At 41.9% G+C, this 23,757-nt stretch overlaps 27 non-coding genes across 27 annotated transcripts; all 27 read left to right on the top strand.

Moving 5' to 3' along the window:
* Nucleotides 1-961: 961 nt before the first annotated feature.
* On the top strand, nt 962-1,033 carry TRNAG-UCC (transfer RNA glycine (anticodon UCC)). Its single transcript has one exon. It is a non-coding gene; the product is annotated as a tRNA-Gly (tRNA).
* Nucleotides 1,034-1,190: 157 nt separating this feature from the next.
* On the top strand, nt 1,191-1,276 carry TRNAY-GUA (transfer RNA tyrosine (anticodon GUA)). The gene is given in 2 exon segments: nt 1,191-1,227; nt 1,241-1,276. It is a non-coding gene; the product is annotated as a tRNA-Tyr (tRNA).
* Nucleotides 1,277-1,766: 490 nt separating this feature from the next.
* Nucleotides 1,767-1,838, top strand: TRNAE-UUC (transfer RNA glutamic acid (anticodon UUC)). The gene has a single exon. It is a non-coding gene; the product is annotated as a tRNA-Glu (tRNA).
* Nucleotides 1,839-3,409: 1,571 nt separating this feature from the next.
* Nucleotides 3,410-3,481, top strand: TRNAG-UCC (transfer RNA glycine (anticodon UCC)). The gene has a single exon. It is a non-coding gene; the product is annotated as a tRNA-Gly (tRNA).
* A 157-nt stretch (nt 3,482-3,638) lies between these two features.
* Nucleotides 3,639-3,724, top strand: TRNAY-GUA (transfer RNA tyrosine (anticodon GUA)). Its single transcript is given in 2 exon segments — nt 3,639-3,675; nt 3,689-3,724. It is a non-coding gene; the product is annotated as a tRNA-Tyr (tRNA).
* A 2,131-nt stretch (nt 3,725-5,855) lies between these two features.
* TRNAG-UCC (transfer RNA glycine (anticodon UCC)) lies at nt 5,856-5,927 on the top strand. The gene has a single exon. It is a non-coding gene; the product is annotated as a tRNA-Gly (tRNA).
* Nucleotides 5,928-6,084: 157 nt separating this feature from the next.
* TRNAY-GUA (transfer RNA tyrosine (anticodon GUA)) lies at nt 6,085-6,170 on the top strand. The gene is given in 2 exon segments: nt 6,085-6,121; nt 6,135-6,170. It is a non-coding gene; the product is annotated as a tRNA-Tyr (tRNA).
* Nucleotides 6,171-6,660: 490 nt separating this feature from the next.
* On the top strand, nt 6,661-6,732 carry TRNAE-UUC (transfer RNA glutamic acid (anticodon UUC)). The gene has a single exon. It is a non-coding gene; the product is annotated as a tRNA-Glu (tRNA).
* Nucleotides 6,733-8,302: 1,570 nt separating this feature from the next.
* Nucleotides 8,303-8,374, top strand: TRNAG-UCC (transfer RNA glycine (anticodon UCC)). Its single transcript has one exon. It is a non-coding gene; the product is annotated as a tRNA-Gly (tRNA).
* A 157-nt stretch (nt 8,375-8,531) lies between these two features.
* TRNAY-GUA (transfer RNA tyrosine (anticodon GUA)) lies at nt 8,532-8,617 on the top strand. Its single transcript is given in 2 exon segments — nt 8,532-8,568; nt 8,582-8,617. It is a non-coding gene; the product is annotated as a tRNA-Tyr (tRNA).
* Nucleotides 8,618-9,107: 490 nt separating this feature from the next.
* TRNAE-UUC (transfer RNA glutamic acid (anticodon UUC)) lies at nt 9,108-9,179 on the top strand. The gene has a single exon. It is a non-coding gene; the product is annotated as a tRNA-Glu (tRNA).
* A 1,571-nt stretch (nt 9,180-10,750) lies between these two features.
* Nucleotides 10,751-10,822, top strand: TRNAG-UCC (transfer RNA glycine (anticodon UCC)). Its single transcript has one exon. It is a non-coding gene; the product is annotated as a tRNA-Gly (tRNA).
* Nucleotides 10,823-10,979: 157 nt separating this feature from the next.
* TRNAY-GUA (transfer RNA tyrosine (anticodon GUA)) lies at nt 10,980-11,065 on the top strand. The gene is given in 2 exon segments: nt 10,980-11,016; nt 11,030-11,065. It is a non-coding gene; the product is annotated as a tRNA-Tyr (tRNA).
* Nucleotides 11,066-13,195: 2,130 nt separating this feature from the next.
* TRNAG-UCC (transfer RNA glycine (anticodon UCC)) lies at nt 13,196-13,267 on the top strand. Its single transcript has one exon. It is a non-coding gene; the product is annotated as a tRNA-Gly (tRNA).
* A 157-nt stretch (nt 13,268-13,424) lies between these two features.
* On the top strand, nt 13,425-13,510 carry TRNAY-GUA (transfer RNA tyrosine (anticodon GUA)). Its single transcript is given in 2 exon segments — nt 13,425-13,461; nt 13,475-13,510. It is a non-coding gene; the product is annotated as a tRNA-Tyr (tRNA).
* Nucleotides 13,511-14,000: 490 nt separating this feature from the next.
* On the top strand, nt 14,001-14,072 carry TRNAE-UUC (transfer RNA glutamic acid (anticodon UUC)). Its single transcript has one exon. It is a non-coding gene; the product is annotated as a tRNA-Glu (tRNA).
* A 1,570-nt stretch (nt 14,073-15,642) lies between these two features.
* On the top strand, nt 15,643-15,714 carry TRNAG-UCC (transfer RNA glycine (anticodon UCC)). The gene has a single exon. It is a non-coding gene; the product is annotated as a tRNA-Gly (tRNA).
* Nucleotides 15,715-15,871: 157 nt separating this feature from the next.
* Nucleotides 15,872-15,957, top strand: TRNAY-GUA (transfer RNA tyrosine (anticodon GUA)). Its single transcript is given in 2 exon segments — nt 15,872-15,908; nt 15,922-15,957. It is a non-coding gene; the product is annotated as a tRNA-Tyr (tRNA).
* A 490-nt stretch (nt 15,958-16,447) lies between these two features.
* Nucleotides 16,448-16,519, top strand: TRNAE-UUC (transfer RNA glutamic acid (anticodon UUC)). The gene has a single exon. It is a non-coding gene; the product is annotated as a tRNA-Glu (tRNA).
* A 1,571-nt stretch (nt 16,520-18,090) lies between these two features.
* On the top strand, nt 18,091-18,162 carry TRNAG-UCC (transfer RNA glycine (anticodon UCC)). Its single transcript has one exon. It is a non-coding gene; the product is annotated as a tRNA-Gly (tRNA).
* A 157-nt stretch (nt 18,163-18,319) lies between these two features.
* On the top strand, nt 18,320-18,405 carry TRNAY-GUA (transfer RNA tyrosine (anticodon GUA)). Its single transcript is given in 2 exon segments — nt 18,320-18,356; nt 18,370-18,405. It is a non-coding gene; the product is annotated as a tRNA-Tyr (tRNA).
* A 490-nt stretch (nt 18,406-18,895) lies between these two features.
* Nucleotides 18,896-18,967, top strand: TRNAE-UUC (transfer RNA glutamic acid (anticodon UUC)). Its single transcript has one exon. It is a non-coding gene; the product is annotated as a tRNA-Glu (tRNA).
* A 1,570-nt stretch (nt 18,968-20,537) lies between these two features.
* TRNAG-UCC (transfer RNA glycine (anticodon UCC)) lies at nt 20,538-20,609 on the top strand. The gene has a single exon. It is a non-coding gene; the product is annotated as a tRNA-Gly (tRNA).
* Nucleotides 20,610-20,766: 157 nt separating this feature from the next.
* TRNAY-GUA (transfer RNA tyrosine (anticodon GUA)) lies at nt 20,767-20,852 on the top strand. The gene is given in 2 exon segments: nt 20,767-20,803; nt 20,817-20,852. It is a non-coding gene; the product is annotated as a tRNA-Tyr (tRNA).
* A 490-nt stretch (nt 20,853-21,342) lies between these two features.
* TRNAE-UUC (transfer RNA glutamic acid (anticodon UUC)) lies at nt 21,343-21,414 on the top strand. Its single transcript has one exon. It is a non-coding gene; the product is annotated as a tRNA-Glu (tRNA).
* Nucleotides 21,415-22,985: 1,571 nt separating this feature from the next.
* TRNAG-UCC (transfer RNA glycine (anticodon UCC)) lies at nt 22,986-23,057 on the top strand. The gene has a single exon. It is a non-coding gene; the product is annotated as a tRNA-Gly (tRNA).
* A 157-nt stretch (nt 23,058-23,214) lies between these two features.
* Nucleotides 23,215-23,300, top strand: TRNAY-GUA (transfer RNA tyrosine (anticodon GUA)). Its single transcript is given in 2 exon segments — nt 23,215-23,251; nt 23,265-23,300. It is a non-coding gene; the product is annotated as a tRNA-Tyr (tRNA).
* The last annotated feature ends 457 nt before the right edge of the window (nt 23,301-23,757 follow it).

Genomic DNA, 23,757 nt, shown 5'->3' with positions numbered 1-23,757 from the left:
TTATGGTAAAACCTGATCATACTGCTCTTGTTCTCAGGGCAGCCCCATCACCATGAGATGGGCTTAAAGGGATCAAGTATTATATCTTCTATATCTGATGATTGCTGGAGGAAGGGTGGAATTCCTGAAACTTCCAGTGCTGCTTACTTATCCCCAGTCTGGCCACCGACAACTTACAGGTAACTATCCGTACGAATCACAAAACAGGTGTATTTATAACAACATTACATTGTATGTATAGTTTTGATAGCACCACAATATACTGACCAGGTATTTCATTTTATAGTTATAGTGAGTACTGCATCAGGTTCAAACATATCATGGAAAAATCGTCTCAAAATCCAAATTACAAACAAGAAAAACAAAGGAATACACTAATGCAACAAAGCAAAAAGTATGTGAAGCACCAGTCATTTACCTGAAAGAAAGACATCAGTAGATTGACCACCTTTTTCTTGATTAGGCCAAGACCTAGGGAAACAGCACCACCTTCTAGTACAAAACTGAGGAGCAGATTGCCCTCTTTGTTGTTGAAGTCATCGGCTCTGTATTTTAAATGGGAAGAATGAAAAGAAGTGTTTCTACCCGGTTTCGAACCGGGGACCTTCCTCATGTGAGGCAAACGTTATAACCGCTACGCTACAGAAACCTATGTGTAGAAAGAGGCCAGGCCAGAGCAGAGGATCTGACCAAAGGCAGAAGATGACAATTTTTAACATTTCCTGAAGGTCCGCGAGATTTCTAAATGTTCTGATGAAACATTCCATATTCCACATAAAACTAAATTCTGCTAAAGGCTGCAAAATGACACAATAACATCTACATGACATCATTTCCCACAAACAAAAAACGGCTTTGGAAAAAAACGGGAAGAAAATGTCATTTTTTTCTCATGTTTTTTTCTGGGTTTTTTTTTCCCAGACCTTCCCATCTCTAGTGTAAAAGCCTATCTTTCCATATGGCGTTGGTGGTATAGTGGTGAGCATAGCTGCCTTCCAAGCAGTTGACCCGGGTTCGATTCCCGGCCAACGCAACTTTTTTTTCTTACACATCCGAGTTTATTCAGTAAGTTTCAAGCCGTTTGCAGTTAACCCTTCCACTTGATGTAGCTTGTAACACAATGCATACCATGTTGGTGGGGGAGGGGCTGCTCCAGGTACAATCAGCATGGACAGCACCTAGAAACACGACCTTCGATAGCTCAGCTGGTAGAGCGGAGGACTGTAGAAAACGATCAGACATCCTTAGGTCGCTGGTTCGATTCCGGCTCGAAGGAATGCTTTTCTTATTTTTGTGAGATGGGTAAAAAAATGGTAGGTTGATCCTACAGAGTGAAGAGTGGACTTTAGGTGCGAATTCCGTGGGCAGCAAAAGGACCACTTTATCTGGGAAGATCCAAAGAAAAGGCTCTGCCGTAGACAATGCCTATAGTTCAGTGATGCGCCTAGTGGAGGTAATGGCAATCAGGAATGCTGTTTTCAATGACAGAGGGTCACCAGGTGGGGAGGGGTTTTATAATTTGAGTTCTGCCCTATCTCGTGTACGGAGGAGGAATCTCTCTGTAGTGTATCACCTGGGATTGCAGGGAAAATAAAACTCTGACGCATATCAAAAAGATCATTGGAACAGGAACTCATCAACTGCAGCCGCGGACTGACAGGCATTACAACTGTATTTTAAAAGAAAAAGGTTAACCTCCTATAGGATCTGTGGATGCTCCATCACATACACCATCCCATGTGGTGTGAGCAGGGTGTAGACACGTATCCCATATGGTCTAGCGGTTAGGATTCCTGGTTTTCACGCAGGCGGCCCGGGTTCGACTCCCGGTATGGGAAGCTAGTTTTTATTGGAACCCTATGTTGCTATCCGTTTGCTAGTTGGTCAAATCAAATGGCATTAATCATATTCCCCAACATCTACAGGGCTCATCTTACCTGAAGAGCCACCTCAAAATACTGGTCCAAATTCCTTACCTCTTTGGGCTGGTCAAGGAACATCAGAAAGGGGAGAAATAGATTAGAGAGATTATATAAAATGCAACAGGAGGAAAGAAAATGAAAATGGAGAGATTAAAGAAAAGGAGGATAGATTAAAGAAAAGGGAGAGGAAGTGACAAAAGGCAGCGGTAAAGAAAAAGTGGACACACAGGGAGAGGTAAAGAGAAAGGGTTGGGAGATAAAGAGAACAAAGATAGATGAAGAGGAAAAGGGAGACATAATGCCAATGTCTGTCTAGGAAGATGGTCGACTATGTGCTTGATTTTATACACCTGTTAGCAATGGATGTGGCTGAAATACCTAAACTCAATAATTAGGAGGGGTGTCCACATCCTTTCATAAAGTGTATATGTTTTATATGTAATATGTATAATTTGTCCCTTCAGAAAATTCTATTTATGTAAAAGAAACTGTCACTGCGGGAAAAGTGAATTACACCGGACAAACTTATGGTAAAACCTGATCATACTGCTCTTGTTCTCAGGGCAGCCCCATCACCATGAGATGGGCTTAAAGGGATCAAGTATTATATCTTCTATATCTGATGATTGCTGGAGGAAGGGTGGAATTCCTGAAACTTCCAGTGCTGCTTACTTATCCCCAGTCTGGCCACCGACAACTTACAGGTAACTATCCGTACGAATCACAAAACAGGTGTATTTATAACAACATTACATTGTATGTATAGTTTTGATAGCACCACAATATACTGACCAGGTATTTCATTTTATAGTTATAGTGAGTACTGCATCAGGTTCAAACCTATCATGGAAAAATCGTCTCAAAATCCAAATTACAAACAAGAAAAACAAAGGAATACACTAATGCAACAAAGCAAAAAGTATGTGAAGCACCAGTCATTTACCTGAAAGAAAGACATCAGTAGATTGACCACCTTTTTCTTGATTAGGCCAAGACCTAGGGAAACAGCACCACCTTCTGGTACAAAACTGAGGAGCAGATTGCCCTCTTTGTTGATGAAGTCATCGGCTCTGTATTTTAAATGGGAAGAATGAAAAGAAGTGTTTCTACCCGGTTTCGAACTGGGGACCTTCCTCATGCGAGGCAAACGTTATAACCGCTACGCTACAGAAACCTATGTGTAGAAAGAGGCCAGGCCAGAGCAGAGGATCTGACCAAAGGCAGAAGATGACATTTTTTAACATTTCCTGAAGGTCCGCGAGATTTCTAAATGTTCTGATGAAACATTCCATATTCCACATAAAACTAAATTCTGCTAAAGGCTGCAAAATGACACAATAACATCTACATGACATCATTTCCCACAAACAAAAAACGGCTTTGGAAAAAAACGGGAAGAAAATGTTATTTTTTTCTCATGTTTTTTTCTGGGCTTTTTTTTTCCCAGACCTTCCCATCTCTAGTGTAAAAGACTATCTTTCCATATGGCGTTGGTGGTATAGTGGTGAGCATAGCTGCCTTCCAAGCAGTTGATCCGGGTTCGATTCCCGGCCAACGCAACTTTTTTTTCTTACACATCCGAGTTTATTCAGTAAGTTTCAAGCCGTTTGCAGTTAACCCTTCCACTTGATGTAGCTTGTAACACAATGCATACCATGTTGGTGGGGGAGGGGTTGCTCCAGGTACAATCAGCATGGACAGCACCTAGAAACACGACCTTCGATAGCTCAGCTGGTAGAGCGGAGGACTGTAGAAAACGATCAGACATCCTTAGGTCGCTGGTTCGATTCCGGCTCGAAGGAATGCTTTTTTTATTTTTGTGAGATGGGTAAAAAAATGGTAGGTTGATCCTACAGAGTGAAGAGTGGACTTTAGGTGCGAATTCCGTGGGCAGCAAAAGGACCACTTTATCTGGGAAGATCCAAAGAAAAGGCTCTGCCGTAGACAATGCCTATAGTTCAGTGATGCGCCTAGTGGAGGTAATGGCAATCAGGAATGCTGTTTTCAATGACAGAGGGTCACCAGGTGGGGAGGGGTTTTATAATTTGAGTTCTGCCCTATCTCGTGTACGGAGGAGGAATCTCTCTGTAGTGTATCACCTGGGATTGCAGGGAAAATAAAACTCTGACGCATATCAAAAAGATCATTGGAACAGGAACTCATCAACTGCAGCCGCGGACTGACAGGCATTACAACTGTATTTTAAAAGAAAAAGGTTAACCTCCTATAGGATCTGTGGATGCTCCGTCACATACACCATCCCATGTGGTGTGAGCAGGGTGTAGACACGTATCCCGTATGGTCTAGCGGTTAGGATTCCTGGTTTTCACCCAGGCGGCCCGGGTTCGACTCCGGTATGGGAAGCTAGTTTTTATTGGAACCCTATGTTGCTATCCGTTTGCTAGTTGGTCAAATCAAATGGCATTAATCATATTCCCCAACATCTACAGGGCTCATCTTACCTGAAGAGCCACCTCAAAATACTGGTCCAAATTCCTTACCTCTTTGGGCTGGTCAAGGAACATCAGAAAGGGGAGAAATAGATTAGAGAGATTATATAAAATGCAACAGGAGGAAAGAAAATGAAAATGGAGAGATTAAAGAAAAGGAGGATAGATTAAAGAAAAGGGAGAGGAAGTGACAAAAGGTAGCGGTAAAGAAAAAGTGGACACACAGGGAGAGGTAAAGAGAAAGGGTTGGGAGATAAAGAGAACAAAGATAGATGAAGAGGAAAAGGGAGACATAATGCCAATGTCTGTCTAGGAAGATGGTCGACTATGTGCTTGATTTTATACACCTGTTAGCAATGGATGTGGCTGAAATACCTAAACTCAATAATTAGGAGGGGTGTCCACATCCTTTCATAAAGTGTATATGTTTTATATGTAATATGTATAATTTGTCCCTTCAGAAAATTCTATTTATGTAAAAGAAACTGTCACTGCGGGAAAAGTGAATTACACCGGACAAACTTATGGTAAAACCTGATCATACTGCTCTTGTTCTCAGGGCAGCCCCATCACCATGAGATGGGCTTAAAGGGATCAAGTATTATATCTTCTATATCTGATGATTGCTGGAGGAAGGGTGGAATTCCTGAAACTTCCAGTGCTGCTTACTTATCCCCAGTCTGGCCACCGACAACTTACAGGTAACTATCCGTACGAATCACAAAACAGGTGTATTTATAACAACATTACATTGTATGTATAGTTTTGATAGCACCACAATATAATGACCAGGTATTTCATTTTACAGTTATAGTGAGTACTGCATCAGGTTCAAACATATCATGGAAAAATCGTCTCAAAATCCAAATTACAAACAAGAAAAACAAAGGAATACACTAATGCAACAAAGCAAAAAGTATGTGAAGCACCAGTCATTTACCTGAAAGAAAGACATCAGTAGATTGACCACCTTTTTCTTGATTAGGCCAAGACCTAGGGAAACAGCACCACCTTCTGGTACAAAACTGAGGAGCAGATTGCCCTCTTTGTTGATGAAGTCATCGGCTCTGTATTTTAAATGGGAAGAATGAAAAGAAGTGTTTCTACCCGGTTTCGAACCGGGGACCTTCCTCATGTGAGGCAAACGTTATAACCGCTACGCTACAGAAACCTATGTGTAGAAAGAGGCCAGGCCAGAGCAGAGGATCTGACCAAAGGCAGAAGATGACAATTTTTAACATTTCCTGAAGGTCCGCGAGATTTCTAAATGTTCTGATGAAACATTCCATATTCCACATAAAACTAAATTCTGCTAAAGGCTGCAAAATGACACAATAACATCTACATGACATCATTTCCCACAAACAAAAAACGGCTTTGGAAAAAAACGGGAAGAAAATGTCATTTTTTTCTCATGTTTTTTTCTGGGTTTTTTTTTCCCAGACCTTCCCATCTCTAGTGTAAAAGCCTGTTTTTCCATATGGCGTTGGTGGTATAGTGGTGAGCATAGCTGCCTTCCAAGCAGTTGACCCGGGTTCGATTCCCGGCCAACGCAACTTTTTTTTCTTACACATCCGAGTTTATTCAGTAAGTTTCAAGCCGTTTGCAGTTAACCCTTCCACTTGATGTAGCTTGTAACACAATGCATACCATGTTGGTGGGGGAGGGGCTGCTCCAGGTACAATCAGCATGGACAGCACCTAGAAACACGACCTTCGATAGCTCAGCTGGTAGAGCGGAGGACTGTAGAAAACGATCAGACATCCTTAGGTCGCTGGTTCGATTCCGGCTCGAAGGAATGCTTTTCTTATTTTTGTGAGATGGGTAAAAAAATGGTAGGTTGATCCTACAGAGTGAAGAGTGGACTTTAGGTGCGAATTCCGTGGGCAGCAAAAGGACCACTTTATCTGGGAAGATCCAAAGAAAAGGCTCTGCCGTAGACAATGCCTATAGTTCAGTGATGCGCCTAGTGGAGGTAATGGCAATCAGGAATGCTGTTTTCAATGACAGAGGGTCACCAGGTGGGGAGGGGTTTTATAATTTGAGTTCTGCCCTATCTCGTGTACGGAGGAGGAATCTCTCTGTAGTGTATCACCTGGGATTGCAGGGAAAATAAAACTCTGACGCATATCAAAAAGATCATTGGAACAGGAACTCATCAACTGCAGCTGCGGACTGACAGGCATTACAACTGTATTTTAAAAGAAAAAGGTTAACCTCCTATAGGATCTGTGGATGCTCCGTCACATACACCATCCCATGTGGTGTGAGCAGGGTATAGACACGTATCCCATATGGTCTAGCGGTTAGGATTCCTGGTTTTCACCCAGGCGGCCCGGGTTCGACTCCCGGTATGGGAAGCTAGTTTTCATTGGAACCCTATGTTGCTATCCGTTTGCTAGTTGGTCAAATCAAATGGCATTAATCATATTCCCCAACATCTACAGGGCTCATCTTACCTGAAGAGCCACCTCAAAATACTGGTCCAAATTCCTTACCTCTTTGGGCTGGTCAAGGAACATCAGAAAGGGGAGAAATAGATTAGAGAGATTATATAAAATGCAACAGGAGGAAAGAAAATGAAAATGGAGAGATTAAAGAAAAGGAGGATAGATTAAAGAAAAGGGAGAGGAAGTGACAAAAGGTAGCGGTAAAGAAAAAGTGGACACACAGGGAGAGGTAAAGAGAAAGGGTTGGGAGATAAAGAGAACAAAGATAGATGAAGAGGAAAAGGGAGACATAATGCCAATGTCTGTCTAGGAAGATGGTCGACTATGTGCTTGATTTTATACACCTGTTAGCAATGGATGTGGCTGAAATACCTAAACTCAATAATTAGGAGGGATGTCCACATCCTTTCATAAAGTGTATATGTTTTATATGTAATATGTATAATTTGTCCCTTCAGAAAATTCTATTTATGTAAAAGAAACTGTCACTGCGGGAAAAGTGAATTACACCGGACAAACTTATGGTAAAACCTGATCATACTGCTCTTGTTCTCAGGGCAGCCCCATCACCATGAGATGGGCTTAAAGGGATCAAGTATTATATCTTCTATATCTGATGATTGCTGGAGGAAGGGTGGAATTCCTGAAACTTCCAGTGCTGCTTACTTATCCCCAGTCTGGCCACCGACAACTTACAGGTAACTATCCGTACGAATCACAAAACAGGTGTATTTATAACAACATTACATTGTATGTATAGTTTTGATAGCACCACAATATACTGACCAGGTATTTCATTTTATAGTTATAGTGAGTACTGCATCAGGTTCAAACATATCATGGAAAAATCGTCTCAAAATCCAAATTACAAACAAGAAAAACAAAGGAATACACTAATGCAACAAAGCAAAAAGTATGTGAAGCACCAGTCATTTACCTGAAAGAAAGACATCAGTAGATTGACCACCTTTTTCTTGATTAGGCCAAGACCTAGGGAAACAGCACCACCTTCTGGTACAAAACTGAGGAGCAGATTGCCCTCTTTGTTGTTGAAGTCATCGGCTCTGTATTTTAAATGGGAAGAATGAAAAGAAGTGTTTCTACCCGGTTTCGAACCGGGGACCTTCCTCATGTGAGGCAAACGTTATAACCGCTACGCTACAGAAACCTATGTGTAGAAAGAGGCCAGGCCAGAGCAGAGGATCTGACCAAAGGCAGAAGATGACAATTTTTAACATTTCCTGAAGGTCCGCGAGATTTCTAAATGTTCTGATGAAACATTCCATATTCCACATAAAACTAAATTCTGCTAAAGGCTGCAAAATGACACAATAACATCTACATGACATCATTTCCCACAAACAAAAAACGGCTTTGGAAAAAAACGGGAAGAAAATGTCATTTTTTTCTCATGTTTTTTTCTGGGTTTTTTTTTCCCAGACCTTCCCATCTCTAGTGTAAAAGCCTATCTTTCCATATGGCGTTGGTGGTATAGTGGTGAGCATAGCTGCCTTCCAAGCAGTTGACCCGGGTTCGATTCCCGGCCAACGCAACTTTTTTTTCTTACACATCCGAGTTTATTCAGTAAGTTTCAAGCCGTTTGCAGTTAACCCTTCCACTTGATGTAGCTTGTAACACAATGCATACCATGTTGGTGGGGGAGGGGCTGCTCCAGGTACAATCAGCATGGACAGCACCTAGAAACACGACCTTCGATAGCTCAGCTGGTAGAGCGGAGGACTGTAGAAAACGATCAGACATCCTTAGGTCGCTGGTTCGATTCCGGCTCGAAGGAATGCTTTTCTTATTTTTGTGAGATGGGTAAAAAAATGGTAGGTTGATCCTACAGAGTGAAGAGTGGACTTTAGGTGCGAATTCCGTGGGCAGCAAAAGGACCACTTTATCTGGGAAGATCCAAAGAAAAGGCTCTGCCGTAGACAATGCCTATAGTTCAGTGATGCGCCTAGTGGAGGTAATGGCAATCAGGAATGCTGTTTTCAATGACAGAGGGTCACCAGGTGGGGAGGGGTTTTATAATTTGAGTTCTGCCCTATCTCGTGTACGGAGGAGGAATCTCTCTGTAGTGTATCACCTGGGATTGCAGGGAAAATAAAACTCTGACGCATATCAAAAAGATCATTGGAACAGGAACTCATCAACTGCAGCCGCGGACTGACAGGCATTACAACTGTATTTTAAAAGAAAAAGGTTAACCTCCTATAGGATCTGTGGATGCTCCATCACATACACCATCCCATGTGGTGTGAGCAGGGTGTAGACACGTATCCCATATGGTCTAGCGGTTAGGATTCCTGGTTTTCACCCAGGCGGCCCGGGTTCGACTCCCGGTATGGGAAGCTAGTTTTTATTGGAACCCTATGTTGCTATCCGTTTGCTAGTTGGTCAAATCAAATGGCATTAATCATATTCCCCAACATCTACAGGGCTCATCTTACCTGAAGAGCCACCTCAAAATACTGGTCCAAATTCCTTACCTCTTTGGGCTGGTCAAGGAACATCAGAAAGGGGAGAAATAGATTAGAGAGATTATATAAAATGCAACAGGAGGAAAGAAAATGAAAATGGAGAGATTAAAGAAAAGGAGGATAGATTAAAGAAAAGGGAGAGGAAGTGACAAAAGGTAGCGGTAAAGAAAAAGTGGACACACAGGGAGAGGTAAAGAGAAAGGGTTGGGAGATAAAGAGAACAAAGATAGATGAAGAGGAAAAGGGAGACATAATGCCAATGTCTGTCTAGGAAGATGGTCGACTATGTGCTTGATTTTATACACCTGTTAGCAATGGATGTGGCTGAAATACCTAAACTCAATAATTAGGAGGGGTGTCCACATCCTTTCATAAAGTGTATATGTTTTATATGTAATATGTATAATTTGTCCCTTCAGAAAATTCTATTTATGTAAAAGAAACTGTCACTGCGGGAAAAGTGAATTACACCGGACAAACTTATGGTAAAACCTGATCATACTGCTCTTGTTCTCAGGGCAGCCCCATCACCATGAGATGGGCTTAAAGGGATCAAGTATTATATCTTCTATATCTGATGATTGCTGGAGGAAGGGTGGAATTCCTGAAACTTCCAGTGCTGCTTACTTATCCCCAGTCTGGCCACCGACAACTTACAGGTAACTATCCGTACGAATCACAAAACAGGTGTATTTATAACAACATTACATTGTATGTATAGTTTTGATAGCACCACAATATACTGACCAGGTATTTCATTTTATAGTTATAGTGAGTACTGCATCAGGTTCAAACCTATCATGGAAAAAGCGTCTCAAAATCCAAATTACAAACAAGAAAAACAAAGGAATACACTAATGCAACAAAGCAAAAAGTATGTGAAGCACCAGTCATTTACCTGAAAGAAAGACATCAGTAGATTGACCACCTTTTTCTTGATTAGGCCAAGACCTAGGGAAACAGCACCACCTTCTGGTACAAAACTGAGGAGCAGATTGCCCTCTTTGTTGATGAAGTCATCGGCTCTGTATTTTAAATGGGAAGAATGAAAAGAAGTGTTTCTACCCGGTTTCGAACTGGGGACCTTCCTCATGCGAGGCAAACGTTATAACCGCTACGCTACAGAAACCTATGTGTAGAAAGAGGCCAGGCCAGAGCAGAGGATCTGACCAAAGGCAGAAGATGACATTTTTTAACATTTCCTGAAGGTCCGCGAGATTTCTAAATGTTCTGATGAAACATTCCATATTCCACATAAAACTAAATTCTGCTAAAGGCTGCAAAATGACACAATAACATCTACATGACATCATTTCCCACAAACAAAAAACGGCTTTGGAAAAAAACGGGAAGAAAATGTTATTTTTTTCTCATGTTTTTTTCTGGGCTTTTTTTTCCCCAGACCTTCCCATCTCTAGTGTAAAAGCCTATCTTTCCATATGGCGTTGGTGGTATAGTGGTGAGCATAGCTGCCTTCCAAGCAGTTGATCCGGGTTCGATTCCCGGCCAACGCAACTTTTTTTTCTTACACATCCGAGTATATTCAGTAAGTTTCAAGCCGTTTGCAGTTAACCCTTCCACTTGATGTAGCTTGTAACACAATGCATACCATGTTGGTGGGGGAGGGGTTGCTCCAGGTACAATCAGCATGGACAGCACCTAGAAACACGACCTTCGATAGCTCAGCTGGTAGAGCGGAGGACTGTAGAAAACGATCAGACATCCTTAGGTCGCTGGCTCGATTCCGGCTCGAAGGAATGCTTTTTTATTTTTGTGAGATGGGTAAAAAAATGGTAGGTTGATCCTACAGAGTGAAGAGTGGACTTTAGGTGCGAATTCCGTGGGCAGCAAAAGGACCACTTTATCTGGGAAGATCCAAAGAAAAGGCTCTGCCGTAGACAATGCCTATAGTTCAGTGATGCGCCTAGTGGAGGTAATGGCAATCAGGAATGCTGTTTTCAATGACAGAGGGTCACCAGGTGGGGAGGGGTTTTATAATTTGAGTTCTGCCCTATCTCGTGTACGGAGGAGGAATCTCTCTGTAGTGTATCACCTGGGATTGCAGGGAAAATAAAACTCTGACGCATATCAAAAAGATCATTGGAACAGGAACTCATCAACTGCAGCCGCGGACTGACAGGCATTACAACTGTATTTTAAAAGAAAAAGGTTAACCTCCTATAGGATCTGTGGATGCTCCGTCACATACACCATCCCATGTGGTGTGAGCAGGGTGTAGACACGTATCCCGTATGGTCTAGCGGTTAGGATTCCTGGTTTTCACCCAGGCGGCCCGGGTTCGACTCCGGTATGGGAAGCTAGTTTTTATTGGAACCCTATGTTGCTATCCGTTTGCTAGTTGGTCAAATCAAATGGCATTAATCATATTCCCCAACATCTACAGGGCTCATCTTACCTGAAGAGCCACCTCAAAATACTGGTCCAAATTCCTTACCTCTTTGGGCTGGTCAAGGAACATCAGAAAGGGGAGAAATAGATTAGAGAGATTATATAAAATGCAACAGGAGGAAAGAAAATGAAAATGGAGAGATTAAAGAAAAGGAGGATAGATTAAAGAAAAGGGAGAGGAAGTGACAAAAGGTAGCGGTAAAGAAAAAGTGGACACACAGGGAGAGGTAAAGAGAAAGGGTTGGGAGATAAAGAGAACAAAGATAGATGAAGAGGAAAAGGGAGACATAATGCCAATGTCTGTCTAGGAAGATGGTCGACTATGTGCTTGATTTTATACACCTGTTAGCAATGGATGTGGCTGAAATACCTAAACTCAATAATTAGGAGGGGTGTCCACATCCTTTCATAAAGTGTATATGTTTTATATGTAATATGTATAATTTGTCCCTTCAGAAAATTCTATTTATGTAAAAGAAACTGTCACTGCGGGAAAAGTGAATTACACCGGACAAACTTATGGTAAAACCTGATCATACTGCTCTTGTTCTCAGGGCAGCCCCATCACCATGAGATGGGCTTAAAGGGATCAAGTATTATATCTTCTATATCTGATGATTGCTGGAGGAAGGGTGGAATTCCTGAAACTTCCAGTGCTGCTTACTTATCCCCAGTCTGGCCACCGACAACTTACAGGTAACTATCCGTACGAATCACAAAACAGGTGTATTTATAACAACATTACATTGTATGTATAGTTTTGATAGCACCACAATATAATGACCAGGTATTTCATTTTATAGTTATAGTGAGTACTGCATCAGGTTCAAACATATCATGGAAAAATCGTCTCAAAATCCAAATTACAAACAAGAAAAACAAAGGAATACACTAATGCAACAAAGCAAAAAGTATGTGAAGCACCAGTCATTTACCTGAAAGAAAGACATCAGTAGATTGACCACCTTTTTCTTGATTAGGCCAAGACCTAGGGAAACAGCACCACCTTCTGGTACAAAACTGAGGAGCAGATTGCCCTCTTTGTTGATGAAGTCATCGGCTCTGTATTTTAAATGGGAAGAATGAAAAGAAGTGTTTCTACCCGGTTTCGAACCGGGGACCTTCCTCATGTGAGGCAAACGTTATAACCGCTACGCTACAGAAACCTATGTGTAGAAAGAGGCCAGGCCAGAGCAGAGGATCTGACCAAAGGCAGAAGATGACAATTTTTAACATTTCCTGAAGGTCCGCGAGATTTCTAAATGTTCTGATGAAACATTCCATATTCCACATAAAACTAAATTCTGCTAAAGGCTGCAAAATGACACAATAACATCTACATGACATCATTTCCCACAAACAAAAAACGGCTTTGGAAAAAAACGGGAAGAAAATGTCATTTTTTTCTCATGTTTTTTTCTGGTTTTTTTTTTCCCAGACCTTCCCATCTCTAGTGTAAAAGCCTATCTTTCCATATGGCGTTGGTGGTATAGTGGTGAGCATAGCTGCCTTCCAAGCAGTTGACCCGGGTTCGATTCCCGGCCAACGCAACTTTTTTTTCTTACACATCCGAGTTTATTCAGTAAGTTTCAAGCCGTTTGCAGTTAACCCTTCCACTTGATGTAGCTTGTAACACAATGCATACCATGTTGGTGGGGGAGGGGCTGCTCCAGGTACAATCAGCATGGACAGCACCTAGAAACACGACCTTCGATAGCTCAGCTGGTAGAGCGGAGGACTGTAGAAAACGATCAGACATCCTTAGGTCGCTGGTTCGATTCCGGCTCGAAGGAATGCTTTTCTTATTTTTGTGAGATGGGTAAAAAAATGGTAGGTTGATCCTACAGAGTGAAGAGTGGACTTTAGGTGCGAATTCCGTGGGCAGCAAAAGGACCACTTTATCTGGGAAGATCCAAAGAAAAGGCTCTGCCGTAGACAATGCCTATAGTTCAGTGATGCGCCTAGTGGAGGTAATGGCAATCAGGAATGCTGTTTTCAATGACAGAGGGTCACCAGGTGGGGAGGGGTTTTATAATTTGAGTTCTGCCCTATCTCGTGTACGGAGGAGGAATCTCTCTGTAGTGTATCACCTGGGATTGCAGGGAAAATAAAACTCTGACGCATATCAAAAAGATCATTGGAACAGGAACTCATCAACTGCAGCCGCGGACTGACAGGCATTACAACTGTATTTTAAAAGAAAAAGGTTAACCTCCTATAGGATCTGTGGATGCTCCGTCACATACACCATCCCATGTGGTGTGAGCAGGGTGTAGACACGTATCCCATATGGTCTAGCGGTTAGGATTCCTGGTTTTCACCCAGGCGGCCCGGGTTCGACTCCCGGTATGGGAAGCTAGTTTTCATTGGAACCCTATGTTGCTATCCGTTTGCTAGTTGGTCAAATCAAATGGCATTAATCATATTCCCCAACATCTACAGGGCTCATCTTACCTGAAGAGCCACCTCAAAATACTGGTCCAAATTCCTTACCTCTTTGGGCTGGTCAAGGAACATCAGAAAGGGGAGAAATAGATTAGAGAGATTATATAAAATGCAACAGGAGGAAAGAAAATGAAAATGGAGAGATTAAAGAAAAGGAGGATAGATTAAAGAAAAGGGAGAGGAAGTGATAAAAGGTAGCGGTAAAGAAAAAGTGGACACACAGGGAGAGGTAAAGAGAAAGGGTTGGGAGATAAAGAGAACAAAGATAGATGAAGAGGAAAAGGGAGACATAATGCCAATGTCTGTCTAGGAAGATGGTCGACTATGTGCTTGATTTTATACACCTGTTAGCAATGGATGTGGCTGAAATACCTAAACTCAATAATTAGGAGGGATGTCCACATCCTTTCATAAAGTGTATATGTTTTATATGTAATATGTATAATTTGTCCCTTCAGAAAATTCTATTTATGTAAAAGAAACTGTCACTGCGGGAAAAGTGAATTACACCGGACAAACTTATGGTAAAACCTGATCATACTGCTCTTGTTCTCAGGGCAGCCCCATCACCATGAGATGGGCTTAAAGGGATCAAGTATTATATCTTCTATATCTGATGATTGCTGGAGGAAGGGTGGAATTCCTGAAACTTCCAGTGCTGCTTACTTATCCCCAGTCTGGCCACCGACAACTTACAGGTAACTATCCGTACGAATCACAAAACAGGTGTATTTATAACAACATTACATTGTATGTATAGTTTTGATAGCACCACAATATACTGACCAGGTATTTCATTTTATAGTTATAGTGAGTACTGCATCAGGTTCAAACATATCATGGAAAAATCGTCTCAAAATCCAAATTACAAACAAGAAAAACAAAGGAATACACTAATGCAACAAAGCAAAAAGTATGTGAAGCACCAGTCATTTACCTGAAAGAAAGACATCAGTAGATTGACCACCTTTTTCTTGATTAGGCCAAGACCTAGGGAAACAGCACCACCTTCTGGTACAAAACTGAGGAGCAGATTGCCCTCTTTGTTGTTGAAGTCATCGGCTCTGTATTTTAAATGGGAAGAATGAAAAGAAGTGTTTCTACCCGGTTTCGAACCGGGGACCTTCCTCATGTGAGGCAAACGTTATAACCGCTACGCTACAGAAACCTATGTGTAGAAAGAGGCCAGGCCAGAGCAGAGGATCTGACCAAAGGCAGAAGATGACAATTTTTAACATTTCCTGAAGGTCCGCGAGATTTCTAAATGTTCTGATGAAACATTCCATATTCCACATAAAACTAAATTCTGCTAAAGGCTGCAAAATGACACAATAACATCTACATGACATCATTTCCCACAAACAAAAAACGGCTTTGGAAAAAAACGGGAAGAAAATGTCATTTTTTTCTCATGTTTTTTTCTGGGTTTTTTTTTCCCAGACCTTCCCATCTCTAGTGTAAAAGCCTATCTTTCCATATGGCGTTGGTGGTATAGTGGTGAGCATAGCTGCCTTCCAAGCAGTTGACCCGGGTTCGATTCCCGGCCAACGCAACTTTTTTTTCTTACACATCCGAGTTTATTCAGTAAGTTTCAAGCCGTTTGCAGTTAACCCTTCCACTTGATGTAGCTTGTAACACAATGCATACCATGTTGGTGGGGGAGGGGCTGCTCCAGGTACAATCAGCATGGACAGCACCTAGAAACACGACCTTCGATAGCTCAGCTGGTAGAGCGGAGGACTGTAGAAAACGATCAGACATCCTTAGGTCGCTGGTTCGATTCCGGCTCGAAGGAATGCTTTTCTTACTTTTGTGAGATGGGTAAAAAAATGGTAGGTTGATCCTACAGAGTGAAGAGTGGACTTTAGGTGCGAATTCCGTGGGCAGCAAAAGGACCACTTTATCTGGGAAGATCCAAAGAAAAGGCTCTGCCGTAGACAATGCCTATAGTTCAGTGATGCGCCTAGTGGAGGTAATGGCAATCAGGAATGCTGTTTTCAATGACAGAGGGTCACCAGGTGGGGAGGGGTTTTATAATTTGAGTTCTGCCCTATCTCGTGTACGGAGGAGGAATCTCTCTGTAGTGTATCACCTAGGATTGCAGGGAAAATAAAACTCTGACGCATATCAAAAAGATCATTGGAACAGGAACTCATCAACTGCAGCCGCGGACTGACAGGCATTACAACTGTATTTTAAAAGAAAAAGGTTAACCTCCTATAGGATCTGTGGATGCTCCGTCACATACACCATCCCATGTGGTGTGAGCAGGGTGTAGACACGTATCCCATATGGTCTAGCGGTTAGGATTCCTGGTTTTCACCCAGGCGGCCCGGGTTCGACTCCCGGTATGGGAAGCTAGTTTTCATTGGAACCCTATGTTGCTATCCGTTTGCTAGTTGGTCAAATCAAATGGCATTAATCATATTCCCCAACATCTACAGGGCTCATCTTACCTGAAGAGCCACCTCAAAATACTCGTCCAAATTCCTTACCTCTTTGGGCTGGTCAAGGAACATCAGAAAGGGGAGAAATAGATTAGAGAGATTATATAAAATGCAACAGGAGGAAAGAAAATGAAAATGGAGAGATTAAAGAAAAGGAGGATAGATTAAAGAAAAGGGAGAGGAAGTGACAAAAGGTAGCGGTAAAGAAAAAGTGGACACACAGGGAGAGGTAAAGAGAAAGGGTTGGGAGATAAAAAGAACAAAGATAGATGAAGAGGAAAAGGGAGACATAATGCCAATGTCTGTCTAGGAAGATGGTCGACTATGTGCTTGATTTTATACACCTGTTAGCAATGGATGTGGCTGAAATACCTAAACTCAATAATTAGGAGGGGTGTCCACATCCTTTCATAAAGTGTATATGTTTTATATGTAATATGTATAATTTGTCCCTTCAGAAAATTCTATTTATGTAAAAGAAACTGTCACTGCGGGAAAAGTGAATTACACCGGACAAACTTATGGTAAAACCTGATCATACTGCTCTTGTTCTCAGGGCAGCCCCATCACCATGAGATGGGCTTAAAGGGATCAAGTATTATATCTTCTATATCTGATGATTGCTGGAGGAAGGGTGGAATTCCTGAAACTTCCAGTGCTGCTTACTTATCCCCAGTCTGGCCACCGACAACTTACAGGTAACTATCCGTACGAATCACAAAACAGGTGTAATTATAACAACATTACATTGTATGTATAGTTTTGATAGCACCACAATATACTGACCAGGTATTTCATTTTATAGTTATAGTGAGTACTGCATCAGGTTCAAACATATCATGGAAAAATCGTCTCAAAATCCAAATTACAAACAAGAAAAACAAAGGAATACACTAATGCAACAAAGCAAAAAGTATGTGAAGCACCAGTCATTTACCTGAAAGAAAGACATCAGTAGATTGACCACCTTTTTCTTGATTAGGCCAAGACCTAGGGAAACAGCACCACCTTCTGGTACAAAACTGAGGAGCAGATTGCCCTCTTTGTTGATGAAGTCATCGGCTCTGTATTTTAAATGGGAAGAATGAAAAGAAGTGTTTCTACCCGGTTTCGAACCGGGGACCTTCCTCATGTGAGGCAAACGTTATAACCGCTACGCTACAGAAACCTATGTGTAGAAAGAGGCCAGGCCAGAGCAGAGGATCTGACCAAAGGCAGAAGATGACAATTTTTAACATTTCCTGAAGGTCCGCGAGATTTCTAAATGTTCTGATGAAACATTCCATATTCCACATAAAACTAAATTCTGCTAAAGGCTGCAAAATGACACAATAACATCTACATGACATCATTTCCCACAAACAAAAAACGGCTTTGGAAAAAAACGGGAAGAAAATGTTATTTTTTTCTCATGTTTTTTTCTGGGCTTTTTTTTTCCCAGACCTTCCCATCTCTAGTGTAAAAGCCTATCTTTCCATGTGGTGTTGGTGGTATAGTGGTGAGCATAGCTGCCTTCCAAGCAGTTGACCCGGGTTCGATTCCCGGCCAACGCAACTTTTTTTTCTTACACATCCGAGTTTATTCAGTAAGTTTCAAGCCGTTTGCAGTTAACCCTTCCACTTGATGTAGCTTGTAACACAATGCATACCATGTTGGTGGGGGAGGGGCTGCTCCAGGTACAATCAGCATGGACAGCACTTAGAAACACGACCTTCGATAGCTCAGCTGGTAGAGCGGAGGACTGTAGAAAACGATCAGACATCCTTAGGTCGCTGGTTCGATTCCGGCTCGAAGGAATGCTTTTTTTATTTTTGTGAGATGGGTAAAAAAATGGTAGGTTGATCCTACAGAGTGAAGAGTGGACTTTAGGTGCGAATTCCGTGGGCAGCAAAAGGACCACTTTATCTGGGAAGATCCAAAGAAAAGGCTCTGCCGTAGACAATGCCTATAGTTCAGTGATGCGCCTAGTGGAGGTAATGGCAATCAGGAATGCTGTTTTCAATGACAGAGGGTCACCAGGTGGGGAGGGGTTTTATAATTTGAGTTCTGCCCTATCTCGTGTACGGAGGAGGAATCTCTCTGTAGTGTATCACCTGGGATTGCAAGGAAAATAAAACTCTGACGCATATCAAAAAGATCATTGGAACAGGAACTCATCAACTGCAGCCGCGGACTGACAGGCATTACAACTGTATTTTAAAAGAAAAAGGTTAACCTCCTATAGGATCTGTGGATGCTCCGTCACATACACCATCCCATGTGGTGTGAGCAGGGTGTAGACACGTATCCCATATGGTCTAGCGGTTAGGATTCCTGGTTTTCACCCAGGCGGCCCGGGTTCGACTCCCGGTATGGGAAGCTAGTTTTTATTGGAACCCTATGTTGCTATCCGTTTGCTAGTTGGTCAAATCAAATGGCATTAATCATATTCCCCAACATCTTCAGGGCTCATCTTACCTGAAGAGCCACCTCAAAATACTGGTCCAAATTCCTTACCTCTTTGGGCTGGTCAAGGAACATCAGAAAGGGGAGAAATAGATTAGAGAGATTATATAAAATGCAACAGGAGGAAAGAAAATGAAAATGGAGAGATTAAAGAAAAGGAGGATAGATTAAAGAAAAGGGAGAGGAAGTGACAAAAGGTAGCGGTAAAGAAAAAGTGGACACACAGGGAGAGGTAAAGAGAAAGGGTTGGGAGATAAAGAGAACAAAGATAGATGAAGAGGAAAAGGGAGACATAATGCCAATGTCTGTCTAGGAAGATGGTCGACTATGTGCTTGATTTTATACACCTGTTAGCAATGGATGTGGCTGAAATACCTAAACTCAATAATTAGGAGGGGTGTCCACATCCTTTCATAAAGTGTATATGTTTTATATGTAATATGTATAATTTGTCCCTTCAGAAAATTCTATTTATGTAAAAGAAACTGTCACTGCGGGAAAAGTGAATTACACCGGACAAACTTATGGTAAAACCTGATCATACTGCTCTTGTTCTCAGGGCAGCCCCATCACCATGAGATGGGCTTAAAGGGATCAAGTATTATATCTTCTATATCTGATGATTGCTGGAGGAAGGGTGGAATTCCTGAAACTTCCAGTGCTGCTTACTTATCCCCAGTCTGGCCACCGACAACTTACAGGTAACTATCCGTACGAATCGCAAAACAGGTGTATTTATAACAACATTACATTGTATGTATAGTTTTGATAGCACCACAATATACTGACCAGGTATTTCATTTTATAGTTATAGTGAGTACTGCATCAGGTTCAAACATATCATGGAAAAATCGTCTCAAAATCCAAATTACAAACAAGAAAAACAAAGGAATACACTAATGCAACAAAGCAAAAAATATGTGAAGCACCAGTCATTTACCTGAAAGAAAGACATCAGTAGATTGACCACCTTTTTCTTGATTAGGCCAAGACCTAGGGAAACAGCACCACCTTCTGGTACAAAACTGAGGAGCAGATTGCCCTCTTTGTTGTTGAAGTCATCGGCTCTGTATTTTAAATGGGAAGAATGAAAAGAAGTGTTTCTACCCGGTTTCGAACCGGGGACCTTCCTCATGTGAGGCAAACGTTATAACCGCTACGCTACAGAAACCTATGTGTAGAAAGAGGCCAGGCCAGAGCAGAGGATCTGACCAAAGGCAGAAGATGACAATTTTTAACATTTCCTGAAGGTCCGCGAGATTTCTAAATGTTCTGATGAAACATTCCATATTCCACATAAAACTAAATTCTGCTAAAGGCTGCAAAATGACACAATAACATCTACATGACATCATTTCCCACAAACAAAAAACGGCTTTGGAAAAAAACGGGAAGAAAATGTCATTTTTTTCTCATGTTTTTTTCTGGGTTTTTTTTTCCCAGACCTTCCCATCTCTAGTGTAAAAGCCTATCTTTCCATATGGCGTTGGTGGTATAGTGGTGAGCATAGCTGCCTTCCAAGCAGTTGACCCGGGTTCGATTCCCGGCCAACGCAACTTTTTTTTCTTACACATCCGAGTTTATTCAGTAAGTTTCAAGCCGTTTGCAGTTAACCCTTCCACTTGATGTAGCTTGTAACACAATGCATACCATGTTGGTGGGGGAGGGGCTGCTCCAGGTACAATCAGCATGGACAGCACCTAGAAACACGACCTTCGATAGCTCAGCTGGTAGAGCGGAGGACTGTAGAAAACGATCAGACATCCTTAGGTCGCTGGTTCGATTCCGGCTCGAAGGAATGCTTTTCTTACTTTTGTGAGATGGGTAAAAAAATGGTAGGTTGATCCTACAGAGTGAAGAGTGGACTTTAGGTGCGAATTCCGTGGGCAGCAAAAGGACCACTTTATCTGGGAAGATCCAAAGAAAAGGCTCTGCCGTAGACAATGCCTATAGTTCAGTGATGCGCCTAGTGGAGGTAATGGCAATCAGGAATGCTGTTTTCAATGACAGAGGGTCACCAGGTGGGGAGGGGTTTTATAATTTGAGTTCTGCCCTATCTCGTGTACGGAGGAGGAATCTCTCTGTAGTGTATCACCTAGGATTGCAGGGAAAATAAAACTCTGACGCATATCAAAAAGATCATTGGAACAGGAACTCATCAACTGCAGCCGCGGACTGACAGGCATTACAACTGTATTTTAAAAGAAAAAGGTTAACCTCCTATAGGATCTGTGGATGCTCCGTCACATACACCATCCCATGTGGTGTGAGCAGGGTGTAGACACGTATCCCATATGGTCTAGCGGTTAGGATTCCTGGTTTTCACCCAGGCGGCCCGGGTTCGACTCCCGGTATGGGAAGCTAGTTTTCATTGGAACCCTATGTTGCTATCCGTTTGCTAGTTGGTCAAATCAAATGGCATTAATCATATTCCCCAACATCTACAGGGCTCATCTTACCTGAAGAGCCACCTCAAAATACTCGTCCAAATTCCTTACCTCTTTGGGCTGGTCAAGGAACATCAGAAAGGGGAGAAATAGATTAGAGAGATTATATAAAATGCAACAGGAGGAAAGAAAATGAAAATGGAGAGATTAAAGAAAAGGAGGATAGATTAAAGAAAAGGGAGAGGAAGTGACAAAAGGTAGCGGTAAAGAAAAAGTGGACACACAGGGAGAGGTAAAGAGAAAGGGTTGGGAGATAAAGAGAACAAAGATAGATGAAGAGGAAAAGGGAGACATAATGCCAATGTCTGTCTAGGAAGATGGTCGACTATGTGCTTGATTTTATACACCTGTTAGCAATGGATGTGGCTGAAATACCTAAACTCAATAATTAGGAGGGGTGTCCACATCCTTTCATAAAGTGTATATGTTTTATATGTAATATGTATAATTTGTCCCTTCAGAAAATTCTATTTATGTAAAAGAAACTGTCACTGCGGGAAAAGTGAATTACACCGGACAAACTTATGGTAAAACCTGATCATACTGCTCTTGTTCTCAGGGCAGCCCCATCACCATGAGATGGGCTTAAAGGGATCAAGTATTATATCTTCTATATCTGATGATTGCTGGAGGAAGGGTGGAATTCCTGAAACTTCCAGTGCTGCTTACTTATCCCCAGTCTGGCCACCGACAACTTACAGGTAACTATCCGTACGAATCACAAAACAGGTGTAATTATAACAACATTACATTGTATGTATAGTTTTGATAGCACCACAATATACTGACCAGGTATTTCATTTTATAGTTATAGTGAGTACTGCATCAGGTTCAAACATATCATGGAAAAATCGTCTCAAAATCCAAATTACAAACAAGAAAAACAAAGGAATACACTAATGCAACAAAGCAAAAAGTATGTGAAGCACCAGTCATTTACCTGAAAGAAAGACATCAGTAGATTGACCACCTTTTTCTTGATTAGGCCAAGACCTAGGGAAACAGCACCACCTTCTGGTACAAAACTGAGGAGCAGATTGCCCTCTTTGTTGATGAAGTCATCGGCTCTGTATTTTAAATGGGAAGAATGAAAAGAAGTGTTTCTACCCGGTTTCGAACCGGGGACCTTCCTCATGTGAGGCAAACGTTATAACCGCTACGCTACAGAAACCTATGTGTAGAAAGAGGCCAGGCCAGAGCAGAGGATCTGACCAAAGGCAGAAGATGACAATTTTTAACATTTCCTGAAGGTCCGCGAGATTTCTAAATGTTCTGATGAAACATTCCATATTCCACATAAAACTAAATTCTGCTAAAGGCTGCAAAATGACACAATAACATCTACATGACATCATTTCCCACAAACAAAAAACGGCTTTGGAAAAAAACGGGAAGAAAATGTTATTTTTTTCTCATGTTTTTTTCTGGGCTTTTTTTTTCCCAGACCTTCCCATCTCTAGTGTAAAAGCCTATCTTTCCATGTGGTGTTGGTGGTATAGTGGTGAGCATAGCTGCCTTCCAAGCAGTTGACCCGGGTTCGATTCCCGGCCAACGCAACTTTTTTTTCTTACACATCCGAGTTTATTCAGTAAGTTTCAAGCCGTTTGCAGTTAACCCTTCCACTTGATGTAGCTTGTAACACAATGCATACCATGTTGGTGGGGGAGGGGCTGCTCCAGGTACAATCAGCATGGACAGCACTTAGAAACACGACCTTCGATAGCTCAGCTGGTAGAGCGGAGGACTGTAGAAAACGATCAGACATCCTTAGGTCGCTGGTTCGATTCCGGCTCGAAGGAATGCTTTTTTTATTTTTGTGAGATGGGTAAAAAAATGGTAGGTTGATCCTACAGAGTGAAGAGTGGACTTTAGGTGCGAATTCCGTGGGCAGCAAAAGGACCACTTTATCTGGGAAGATCCAAAGAAAAGGCTCTGCCGTAGACAATGCCTATAGTTCAGTGATGCGCCTAGTGGAGGTAATGGCAATCAGGAATGCTGTTTTCAATGACAGAGGGTCACCAGGTGGGGAGGGGTTTTATAATTTGAGTTCTGCCCTATCTCGTGTACGGAGGAGGAATCTCTCTGTAGTGTATCACCTGGGATTGCAAGGAAAATAAAACTCTGACGCATATCAAAAAGATCATTGGAACAGGAACTCATCAACTGCAGCCGCGGACTGACAGGCATTACAACTGTATTTTAAAAGAAAAAGGTTAACCTCCTATAGGATCTGTGGATGCTCCGTCACATACACCA

This window comes from Spea bombifrons, chromosome 3 (genome assembly GCF_027358695.1).
Source record: "Spea bombifrons isolate aSpeBom1 chromosome 3, aSpeBom1.2.pri, whole genome shotgun sequence".
NCBI classification, from domain to species: Eukaryota; Metazoa; Chordata; class Amphibia; order Anura; family Pelobatidae; genus Spea; species Spea bombifrons.
This window is presented reverse-complemented; position numbering and strand designations above follow the sequence as displayed.